This window comes from Papio anubis, chromosome 12 (genome assembly GCF_008728515.1).
Source record: "Papio anubis isolate 15944 chromosome 12, Panubis1.0, whole genome shotgun sequence".
NCBI classification, from domain to species: Eukaryota; Metazoa; Chordata; class Mammalia; order Primates; family Cercopithecidae; genus Papio; species Papio anubis.
The window spans coordinates 76,570,014-76,582,145 of NC_044987.1; the positions used below are offsets into that span (position 1 = coordinate 76,570,014).

Below are 12,132 nucleotides of genomic sequence, written 5' to 3' on the forward strand. Positions count from 1 at the left end.
GTTCCTGAGCAAAAATTTCCGGTTGGAGGGGTTCTGTGTTAGACTAGACCCATGAACTACCACCTTGCCCACTCATTGGCTGGAAACCTGCCCAAGAAGAGTATGACTTAACTACATGCTAAGAAGAGTGTGACTTTGGCTGTAGAGCTGAGGTAGACCTTAAAGCCAGTAACAGCTAGAGACTCTCAGCTAACCACACTCCTACAGCTGGGCAGCAGGTCCTTTCTTGAAAGGGGGTCTGAGCAGCACATCTCCTGGTCTCCCACAGTGAACAACAGGCATGAGAAGATCAATTTAGTGTTAGACAAAAGAGGGACAGGCTGGGCACAGTGGCGCACACCTGTAATCCCAGCACTTTGGGAGACCAAGATGGGTGGATCACTGAGGTCAAGAGTTCAAGACCAGCCTGGCCAACATGGTGAAACCCTGTCTCTACTAAAAATACAAAAATTAGCTGGGCCTGGTGGTGGATACCTGTAATCCCAGCTACTTGGGAGGCTGAGGCAGGAGAATCGCTTGAACCCGGGAGGCAGAGGTAGCAGTGAGCCAAGATCATGCCACTGTACTCCAGCTTTTTTTTTTTTTTTTTTTTTTTTGGTGACAGAGTCTCACTCTGTCACACACAAAAAAAGAGGGACTAAGATAGTTAATTAGATCATTAATTCATCAAATATTTATTGACCTTCCACAACAGGCCATCCAGATAAAAATGTAGATAGTTAAAGATAGTCTAAATTTCCTAAGAGAAGTTTGGGCCAGAGATATTTGAGAATTTACATATACTGTACATGGTAGGTGTATGGTTTATGGACTGGCTCGCACCACTGAATGAAAGAGGATAATGTTCTTCACTTGGAGAAGTGTCACTTTTCTAGAGATTGTTTGAAAGCAATTTGGGTTGTCACATTGACTGCAGGGACAAAGGAGATACTACTGGCACTTAGTGGGTAGAATCTAGGAATATAAAACATTGTGCAATGCACGAGAAATCCTGCTCAATGAAGAAATGTCTCACATAAAATGCCAATAGTGCTCCTGTGAAAAAAATTTGCTGTGGACAGATAAGAGGTCCCAGAACCAACCCTGGGACATTCTATCTTTTAGAAGTTGGGTAATGAAGAAGAAGATGGCAAATGAGCCTGAAAAGGATTATCTAGAAAGGTAGAAAGAAAACTAGAAGAGAGTGGTGTCAGATGCTAAGAGAGGAAAGTGTTTTGAGAGAGGAGTCAGCAGCAAACAGTGCTGCTGGGCAGTTGAGTAAGATGAGGACAGAAAAGTGTCCACTCAAAGGTGACCTTAATAAAAGCAATCTCATTAGCCGGGTATGTGGCAGGCACCTGTAATCCCAGCTACTTGGGAGGGTGAGGCAGGAGAATTGCTTGAACCCAGGAGGTAGAGGTTGTAGCCAGCCACTGCACTTCAGCCCAGATGACAGAACAAGACTCTGTCTTGAGGAAATAAAAAAAAAAATTCGGCCAGGAACAGTGGCTCATGTCTGTAATTCCAGCTACTTAGGAGACTGAGGCACTAGAATTACTTGAACCTGGGAGGTAGAGGTTGCAGTGAGCCGAGATTGTGCGGCTCACTGGGTGACAGAGCAAGACTGTGTCTCAAACAAAACAAAATAAATAAAAAATTTAATAAATAAAAATAATAGGCCGGGCGCAGTGGCTCATGCCTGTAATCCCAGCAGTTTGGGAGGCTGAGGTGGATGTATCACAAGCTCAGGAGTTCAAGACCAGCCTGGCCAAGATGGTGAAACACCGTCTCTACCAAAAATACAAAAATTAGCCAGGGGTGGTGGCGAGTGGCTGTAATCCCAGCTACTTGTGAGGCTGAGGTGGAGAATTGCTTGAACCCAGGAGGCAGAGGTTGCAGTGAGCCGAGACTGTGCCAATGCACTCCAGCTTGGGTGACAGAGTAAGATACCATCTCAAAAAAAAAGAGCAACTTCAGTATACTGTTGGAGAAAAGGGAAGCCAGACTAGTATAAATAAGAGGAAAAGAGAGGTGAGTAACTAGGGGAAGGAACTTTTTCAATGAATTTGAACAATAAGCAGGGAAATTTGGAGGGGGATTTGGGGTCAAGGAACAGCTTTTATTTCCCACATTACATTATAAAAAGTATGTAATTACATATAGAAAAGTTGAAAGAATTTTGCAGTAAAATTGCTAAATTTTCTACTTAAAATTTTACTCTGCTTGCATTATCACATTTCTTTATCCATAGGGAAGGGGATTTTTAAAAGATGGAAGACACTCCTATAGCATGTTTGTATGCCTGGAATGTGATTCTGTAACCAGGGGAAGATTCATCATATAGGAAGGAAAGGCAATAGCCAAATAAAGGAGTGAAGTCCTTGAGAGGTGAGGGGAATGGAATTCAGAGTATAGGTAAAGAGACTGCCTTTTGTTGTTACAGAAGGAAGGAAAGAGGACATGGGTACAGAATCATGAGTGTTTGGGGATTTTGTATCGGGAAAACGTGGCAAAAACTGCACGATTGCCTAAGAGCCAGACCCTCTTTTTCCTTGTTAATAGAACCAAATTTGGTGTGGGGGTAGCAGTGTGTCCATACTTAGGGGATTCATTGTAATTGGTGTAAGCCAGTCATGATGACTGCATTCCTCTTTCTTTGCCAGACACTAACTTTCCTATCATACCTTGTACCAGGAGAATGGTCATATAACCTATTTCTAGTCAATGGAACTTTAAGGCTTGTTTGCTGGAGCTGGTGGGTGGGAGTGGGGTGGTGTGTGGGGGTGGCTCTGTGACAGTTTTTCCTTTACTAACAAAAGGAGAAGGAACTTCTTACATAAAAGGTTCTTTTTCTGCCTCCTTGCATCCCCCCATCTCCTATCCCAAGTGTTTCAATTTCTTTTCTTTTCTTTCTTTCTTTCCTTTTTTCCTTTGTTTTGAGACAGAGTCAAGTGATTCTCCTGCCTCAGCCTTCTGAGTAGCTGGGATCACAGGCGCCCACCACCATGCTCAGCTTATTTTGTATTTTTAGTAGAGACAGGTTTCACCATATTGGCCAGGCTGGTCTTGAACTCCTGACCTCAGGTGATCTGCCCACCTTGGCCTCCCAAAGTGCTGGGATTACAGGTGTGAGACACTGTGCCTGGCCCCGCCTCACTTTTTTTTTTTCTTGTACAGATGGGGTCTCACTTTCTCACCCAGTCCAGAGGGCAGTGGCCAATCATAGCTCACTGTAACCTTGAGCCCCTGGGCTCAAGCGATCTTCCCACCTCAGTTTCCTTACTAGGACTACAAGTGCACACCACCACACCTGGCTCATTTCTGCATTTAATTTATTTTTTTTGGTAGAGATGGGGTCTCAAAGTGCTGTTATGCCCAGCTAATTTTTTTCTTTTTCTTTTTGTAGAGATAGGGTCTTGCTATGTTGCTCAGGCTGGTTTTGAACTCTTGGCCTCAAGTGATTTTCCCACTTTGGCCTCTCAAAGCACGGGAATTACAGAGGTAAGTCACCATGCCCAGCCTGTTTCCTATTTCTGAATGTGGTCATGACTCATGATGTTAGGAAGTATGCTAGCTGTCTTTCAACCTCAGGCAATAAGCTTGAAGATGAAAAGTCAGAGCTGAGGAATGCAGAGAGGCTATGATGATATTACTTAGCAGCTGAACACAGGGGAAAAACTGCCTCCGACAGATGTATTTCTTTATCATAGAAAAATAAACTCCAATTTATTGAAGTCTTTGTAGCCAGTTTTATGTCACTTTAACAGAATATAGATACATAATACAAAGGAAGTATGGTGGCTATTACTTTTTTCCTGTTGAATACCTCTTCCTAGGTTTATGCTAGTCACAGACTCTATTCTCCAGGCTATAGGAGTGAACACCTGACCCAAACAGGACTTAGATTCTTCCTACTGAGAATTTGAAACTTAATCAGGAATACCCGAAGACAGAAGGAACTAACCTAATGACAACTTCCAGAAAGAAGGCTGAAGATCTCCAGCCCCTAGGATTTGTATCCTACTCAAGGTCTATCTATGAGTTATTCCATTAGCCTCTCAATAAATCTCCAGCTGGAGTTGGTTTCTGTTTATTTAAACCAGTGGTTCTCAGCCAGGGGAGATTGTACTCTTCAATGGATCTCTGGCAATGTCTGGAGATATTTTTGGTTGACAACTGGCAGTGGATGTTAGTGGCATCTAGTGAGTAGAGACCAGGGATTCTGCTAACATCCTGTAACGCACAGAACAACTCCCCACAACAAAGACTTACTCGGCCTCAAATGTCATTAGTGTTGAGAAATCCTGCTTTAAAACAGGAGTTCCTTAACTGATACAAAGAGGTTCTCAACAAAGCTGACTCAGGATCACCTCTGAAATGAGTGTGAAGGAAGAATGGGAGGTTTGAGGAGTAAGGAAAGGTATGGAATGGTCATTATGGGTGTGGGAGAGAGAAAGTGGAAAGTTGCTGGGCAGTACTTAGGGTCTGTCTGAGATTGATGACCGTGAATTTGGAGACATAGGTCCAGTGATTTTTCTCCTGCAATGTAGAGCTGCATGGCACAAACAAGAAGAAGGTATATGTTGGGTTCATCCAAGGTTGGGTTTCTGTCAGGTGAGAGCAGCAGAGGGAAAGAAAGGCAAGGAAGTTGATATTTGTATGGGAGTGATTTTACTGATTAACCAGAGTAATTAAGCTGGGTAATGGGGGGGGGCAGGAATGATGAGATAATTGATGGGATCAAGTGGATCCAGGAAACAGCCTTATTGGTACCCCTCAGAGGTTGTCAGAAAACAGAATTTCAGGCTTCCTTGCAGATCTACTGAATCAGACTTTGGATTTATTTTATTTTTTGGAGACCGGGTCTCACTCCTGTCACCCAGGCTGGAGTGCAGTGGTGCCATCACAGCTCACTGCAGCCTCACCTCCCCAGGCTCAGGTGATTCTCCCACCTTAGCCTCCTAAGTAGCTGGGACTACAGATGTCTGCCACCACACCTGGCTAATTTTTTGTACTTTCAATAGAGACGAGTTTTGCCGTATTGCTCAGGCTGGTGTCAAACTCCTGGTCTTAAGAGATCCACCTACCTCAGCCTCCCACAATGCTGGGATTACAGGCCTGAGCCACCATGTCTGGTTACATTTTAACACATTTTGTTTTGTTTTGTTTTGTTTTTTAGAGACAGTGTCTCAGTCTGTGTCACTCAGGCTGGAGTGCCCTGGTATGATCATAGCTCACTGTAACCTTGAACTTCTGGGCTCAAGCAAGTGATCATCCTGCCTCAGCCTCCCAAGTAGCTGGGACTACAGGTGTTCAACACCAGACCTCTGGCTAGAATTTACATTTTAATAAGTTCCTGCTGTGACTTAAATGCACATTAAAGATTGAGAAGCCATGCATTAGTGGATTTGATGAAGGTAAGGAATTTCTGCACTGAGAATACTGAAAATATGATCCTGGGTGAATTATCTAGTCCAGAGGTTAGTAATTTTTTTTTTTTTTTTTTCTGTAAGGGGCCAAGAGCCATACAGTTTCTGTCACAACTATTTAACTCTGCCATTGTAGTGTGAAAACAGCCTGAGACGATAGATAACACATACACAAGATGGACAGATGTTGAAATTTGCTGTGTTATAATAAGACTGTCAACAAAAACAAGTAATGGCAAGTAATGGGTTGATTTGACCCAAGGGCCATTGTTTGCTCATCCCTGATCTTGACCTTAATAAAAACAACAACAACAACAGTAAGTCGTAGCTCCCCAGAAAAGTTTACCCTGAGTTTTCTAGGTTCTGACTACTTACTGTCTCTTGGAAGTAAGTATTCTCCCTCTCTCTAACCTTTTTTTTTTTTTTTTTTTTTTTTTGAGATGGAATCTCACTCCATCACCCAAGCTGGAGTGCAGTGGTACGATTTTGGCTCACTGCAATCTCTGCCTTCTGGGTTCAAGTGATTCTCCTGCTGCAGCCTCCCAAGTGGCTGGGATTACAGGCATGTGCCACCATGTCTGGCTAATCTTTGTATTTTTAGTAGAGACGCAGTTTCACCATGTTGGCCAGGCTGGTCTTGATCTGCCCGCCTCGGCCTTCTAAAGTGCTAGGATTACAGGCGTGAGCCACCACACTCAGCCCCTCTTCCCTTTTCTTAACACAATGAAGAATTTGATTTTGTAACTAATTGGCCAGTTGATGTTCTGCAGCGTCCTAAAAGAGGAAGTGAGAAGGGAACTGAAGTCTTAGAAAACCAGAATCTCCTCGAAACCATTGTTTTCACCCTAGAGTAGAAAGAGATGTAATACGGGTCAGGGTTCGCGTCAGCTGGTTCTCTGGGGTTGTTTCACTTTTATTTTCTTCTGGCCTCTAGCAAACACATTTTGAGTTTCTCAGCTGAGCCAAAGGAAATCAAGAAATCTCTTGAAATCAAGGAAATCAAGGAATCAATTACTTACACCAAGCTGAGCAAGAGACAACTTGAAGGCAGAGGTAGCAGTAATCAGACAAGATTTCCAAGGTAACAGGGCAGAAGTAGGGGCGAGGTGGGGAACAGAAATAAAAGCTACTGGACATCTCCTCACTAGGACTTTATTTTTATTTATTTATTTTGGGTTTTTTATTTTTTATTTTTGGTGTTTCTTTGTTTTGTTCTGTTTTTTGAGATGGAGTCTCGCTCTTGTGGCCCAGGCTGGAGTGTTGTGGGGCGATCTCAGCTCACTGAAACCTCTGCCTCCTGTGTTCAAGCAATTCTCCTGTCTCAGCCTTCTGAATAGCTGGGACTACAGGTGCTCACCACCACGCCCAGCTAACTTTTGTGTTTTTAGTAGAGACCGGGTTTCACCATGTTGGCCAGGCTGGTCTCCAACTCTTGACCTCAGGTGATCTGCCTGCCTAGGCCTCCCAAAGTGCTGGAATTACAGGCATAAGCCATCGCATCTGGCCACTTTTCTAGCACTTTACACGTATCATTGGAATCCTTACAGTTAGTTCAGCATTATTATCCCCAGGTTATAGGTTGGGAAACGGAGACCAATATATTATTAGACATTAATAAAGCACTTTGCTCCGGGCACCCTCTGCTTTACAAATATAAACTCATTTAATCCTTACCACAACTATATGAGGCTTGAACTATTGTTGCCTGCATTTTACAAGTGGGAAAGCTGTGCTTTAAAGAGAGGGGTTAAGTGACTTGCTGGAGGCCATTAGCTAATATGAATGGAGCTGGGTTTTTAATCCAGGTGGACAGGTTTCATTGTTCACACTCTTAACCACTATACTTCCTAGATTCACTCTTTCCAGACTTGAACAACTACTCTGCTAGAAAATGCACCTGGCCTAGAGTTAGGGAACTAACTCAAAACCAGGCACATGTAATAAGCAGTAGAGCCAGGGTTGGGGTCCAATTCTGATGCCAAAGCTTATGTATTTTCCCTTGTCCAAGGTAGTGACTATGTTCTTTTTTTTTTTGTCTTAATTAGTATTATAGAGCAGTTGGAATATACAAGGTAGTGACTATGGTTTTGTTGTTGTTGTTGCTGCTTTTTTTTTTTTTTTTTTGAGACAGAATCTCACTCTCTTGTCCAGGCTGGAGTGGTGCCATGGCATGATCTTGGCTCACTGCAACTTCCAAGTCCTGAGTTCAAGCGAGTCTCCTGCCTTAGCCTCCTGAGTAGTTGGGATTACAGACATGCACCACCACATCCTACTAATTTTTTTTTTTTTTTTGTATTTTTAGTAGAAATGGGGTTTCACCATGTTGGTCAGGCTGCTTTCAAACTCCTGACCTCAACTGATCCGCCTGCCTCCGCCTCTCAAAGTGCTGGGATTACAGGTGTGAGCCACCGAGTCTGACCCATGTTCTTTAGACCTCTTTCCCACCAGGAGATTCTCTGTCAGTGCTAAACCTTCAAGTTTTAGCTTTACTTATTGTTATTATTTTACCACATGGGTTCATTTTATTGAGCTGAAAGCTTACAAAAAGTCCACTGGTCCCTGCCCTGCCCATGTTACACTCGTTCCTTCCCATGCACACTCTTGAGTATCCACAAGTGCTTCCACATAACTGGTTTCCCCCAACAAAGCACAAAGGGTGGTGCTTCCAAAACATGCGTTGTTCCTAGCAGCAAGACTTTCAATGCTGGGGTTTTATTTATTCTGCAAGGTGGTATTTCTTTTTCTTTTCTTTCTTTTCTTTTCTTTCCTTTCCTTTCCTTTCCTCCCCTCCCCTCCCTTCCCCTTCCCTTCCTTTTCTTTTTTTTTTGACAGAGTCTCACTCTGTTGCCCAGGCTGGAGTGTGCAGTGGCATGATCTCGGCTCACTGCAACCTCAGCCTCCCGGGTTCAAGCGATTCTGCCTCAGCCTCCCAAATAGCTGGGGCTACAGGTGTGCACTACCATGCCCAGCTAATTTTTTTGTATTTGAAGTAGAGACAGGGTTTCACCATGTTGGCCAGGCTGGTCTTGAATTCCTGACCTCAGGTGATCTGCCCGCCTTGGCCTCCCAAAGTGCTGGGATTATAGGCATGAGCTACTGTGCATGGCCATTTTTTTATCTTTGAAAGTGTTTTATTTCAATAGTTTTTGGGGTGCAGGTAGGTTTTGGTTACATGGATAAGTTCTTCCGTGATAATTTCTGAGATCTTAGTGCACCCAGTCCTCCAGCAGTATACACTGTACCCAATATGTAGTCTTTTATTCCTCACCCTTCTCCCAACCTTTCCTTCTGAGTCCCCAAAGTCTATTACATCATTCTACCTTTGTGTCCTCATAGCTTAGCTCCCACTTATAAGTGAGAATATATGATAATTGGTTTTCCATTCCTGAGTTACTTCACTTGGAATAATGGCCTCCAGCTCCATCCAAGTTGGTGCGAAATACATTATTTTGTTCCATTTTATGAATCAGTACTGTTCCATAATGTATATATAACACATTTTCTTTAAGCACTTGTTGGTTGCTGGGCACTTACGTTCATTCCATGTCTTTGCACTTGAGAATTGTGCTGCTGTAAACATGCATGTGCAAGTATCTTTTTCATATGATGACTTCTTTCCCTTCGGGTAGATACCCAATAGTGGGATTGCTGAATTGAATGGTAGTTCTACTTTCAGTTATTTGAGGAATCTCCATACTGTTTTCCATAGAGGTTGTACTAATTTACATTCCCAACAGCAGTGTAAAAGTGTTCCCTTTTCACCACATCCATGCCAACATCTATTGTTTTTTGACTTTTTTTTCTTTTTTCTTTTTTTTTTTTTGAGGCAGGGTCTCACTCTGTCACCCAGGCTGGAGTGCAGTGGTGTGATCTCAGCTCACTGCAACCTCCGCCTCTCGGGTTCAAGCAGTTCTCCCACCACAACCTCCCCAGTAGCTGGGAGTACAGGCATCCACCACCACACCCGGCTAATTTTTGTACTTTTAGTAGAGATAGAGTTTCACCATGCTGGCCAGGCTGGTCTTGACCTCCTGGCCTCAAGTGATCCACCAGCCTCAGCCTCCCAAACTGCTAGGATTACAGGTGTGAGCCATTATGGCTGGCCATTTTTCTCTATTCTATTCCACTGGTCTATGTTCCTGTTTTTATATCAGTACCATACTGTTTTGGTAGCTATAGTCTTTTTTTTTTTTTTGAGACAAAGTCTCACTCTTGTCCCCCAGGCTAGAGTGCAATGGCACGATCTCAGCTCACTGCAACCTCCACCTCCTGGGTTGAAATGATTCTCCTGCCTTAGCCTCTCAAGTAGCTGGGATTACAGGCACCTGCCACCACACCCGGCTAATTTTTGTATTTTTAGTAGAGACAGGGTTTCACCATGTTGGCCAGGCTGGTCTCAAACTCCTGACCTCAGGTGATCCACCCGCCTTGGCTTCCCAAAGTGCTAGGATTACAGGCGAAGGCCACCATGGTAACTGTAGTCTTGTAGTAGAGTTTGAAGTTGGGTAATGTGATGGCTCCAGATTTGTTCTTTTTGCTTAGTTTTGCTTTGGCTATGCGGCTCTTTTCTTGTTCCATATGAATTTTAGGATTGTTTTCTCCAGTTCTGTGAAGAATGATGATGGTATTTTGATGGGAATTGTATGGAATCTGTAGATTGCTTTTGGCAGTGTTGTGGGATGTGTTTCCATTTGTTCCAGAAGGGAGTATAACTGCCTCTGCCACACATGAGTTCACAAAGGGAGTGGGGAGTAGCAGGCAGCAGCAAGCCTCACCCAGCTCCCATGCAGTTAGCAAGGCTGGTCTTGCTCCCTCAGTGCCCTGCTAACAGCACTGAGTTTAGATCCAGGCAGTCTGTGCACACTGTGACCTGAAACCACAGCTTTCAGGTCATGCCCTTCCCTATCTGCTGGTAAGGCTGAGCACCCAGCATGTATGCTTGTGTCTCCTGCATACTTCTCGCTTGCCCCCTGGTTTCTGCTCAAGGGAGTTCACCACCACTCCAGATTATATCATAAAATTCAGTTGGGAGCTTCCTTCACCCTGTGACCCCTCCCTGAGTTTGACTTCCCCGAGGGCCCCTGTAAGATACGGTCAGGAATGGCTTCCCTCCTTTCATGGTGGAGACTGGGAATGCCTACAAGGCACTTCCCACTACTGCTTCTACGTTTATTTATTTCACGCCACTCCCTAAATCCATTCCAGCTCTGGGTAGGGTTGAAGCCTTCTCCTGTGGACTAGATTTTCAGATTTCCTGGTAGGAATGTGTGCTTGGAGAAAGACTCTCCCCCTCTCACACTCTGGGAACTTACAGTTTTTCACCTGTCTCACAGAGTAGGCTGCAGCCTGCTGCATCTTTCAAAGGGTCTGTGGATTCTTTCCCAGCTAATTTAAAAAAAGTTCTTTTTGTAGAGACAGGCGTAGGCCAGGTGCAGTGATTCATGCCTGTAATCCCAGCATTTTGGGAGGCTGAGGTGGGAGGGCTGTTTGATGCCAGGAATCCGAGACTAACTGGGCAACATAGTGAGACCCTACCTCTAAAAGAAAAGGGGGAAAAAAAGGGTTTTAGTTGACTGAAACCAGGACAAACATAAAGAAGGTCTCCCATTCAATTTATCTGGTTCTAAAAGTAGCTTTTTCTAATTGTGCACACAAATGAACTGTTCTAGGCAAAACAGGGTCTTGCTATGTTGCCCAGGCCGAAACACAGTGGCTATTCACAGGCGTGATCCCACTACTGATCAGCAGAGGAATTTCTGACCTGCTCTGTTTCCAACCTGGACCTGTTTACGCCTCCTTAGGCAACCTGGTGGTACTGAGGCAGGAGGCAGAACTCAACGCTGGAGGCAGAGCTTGGACACTGGACCAAATTGAGGACTAGCTGAAACAGGTTTGGAGCAGAAGCACCTCCCCATAAGACATGCCCACCAGTGTGCCATGTCAGTTTACCATTGCCATGGCAACACCCTGAAGTTATGGCCCCTTTCTGTGGCAATGACCTGACAACCTGGAGGATACCACCCTCATTCTAGAAATTTCTGCATAAACTGCCCATTAAGTTGCATATAGTTAAAAGTGGGTATAGGGCGAGATGCAGTGGCTCATGCCTAGAATCCCAGCACTTTGGGAGGCCGAGGTGGGTGGATTGCTTGAGGTCAGGAGTTTGAGACCAGCCTGACCAACATGGTGAAACCCCATCTCTACTGAAAATACAAAAATTATCCAGGCGTGGTGGTGGGTGCCTGTAATCCCAGCTACTCAGGAGGCTGAAGCAGGAACCCGGGAGGTGGAGGTTGTAGTGAGCTGAGACTGTACCACTGCACTCCAGCCTGGGTGACAAAGTGAGACTCTGTCTCAATAAATAAATAAATAATAAAAAATAAATAAAAAAAAATAAAAATAAAATAAAATCAGTATAAACAGGAATGCAGAACTGCCTCTGAGTTGCTGCTCTGGGCACACTGCCTACAGGGTAGCCCTACTCTGCAAGGAGTAGTACCTCTGCTGCTGCCGTGTACTGCTGCTTCAATAAAAGTTGCTGTTTAACACCACCAGCTCACCCTTGAATTCTTTCCTGGGTGAAGCCAAGAACCCTCCATTTTGGGGCTTTCCTGCCCTGCATCAGTCTTCTGCTCCTAGGAGTTCACACTTTTTTGTTTGTTCGTTTGTTTGTTTTGAGGCAGAGTTTCACTCTTATCACCTAGGCTGGAGTGCAACAGTGCAA

At 44.3% G+C, this 12,132-nt stretch overlaps 2 long non-coding RNA genes across 2 annotated transcripts; both read left to right on the forward strand.

Moving 5' to 3' along the window:
• Positions 1–3,430: 3,430 nt before the first annotated feature.
• LOC103877633 lies at positions 3,431–4,873 on the forward strand. The gene is made up of 3 exons (XR_002517056.1): positions 3,431–3,480; positions 3,816–3,994; positions 4,320–4,873. It is a non-coding gene; the product is annotated as an uncharacterized LOC103877633 (long non-coding RNA).
• Positions 4,874–5,237: 364 nt separating this feature from the next.
• LOC110741217 lies at positions 5,238–11,594 on the forward strand. Its single transcript, XR_002517055.2, has 3 exons — positions 5,238–5,396; positions 6,343–6,489; positions 11,210–11,594. It is a non-coding gene; the product is annotated as an uncharacterized LOC110741217 (long non-coding RNA).
• Positions 11,595–12,132: the final 538 nt, after the last annotated feature.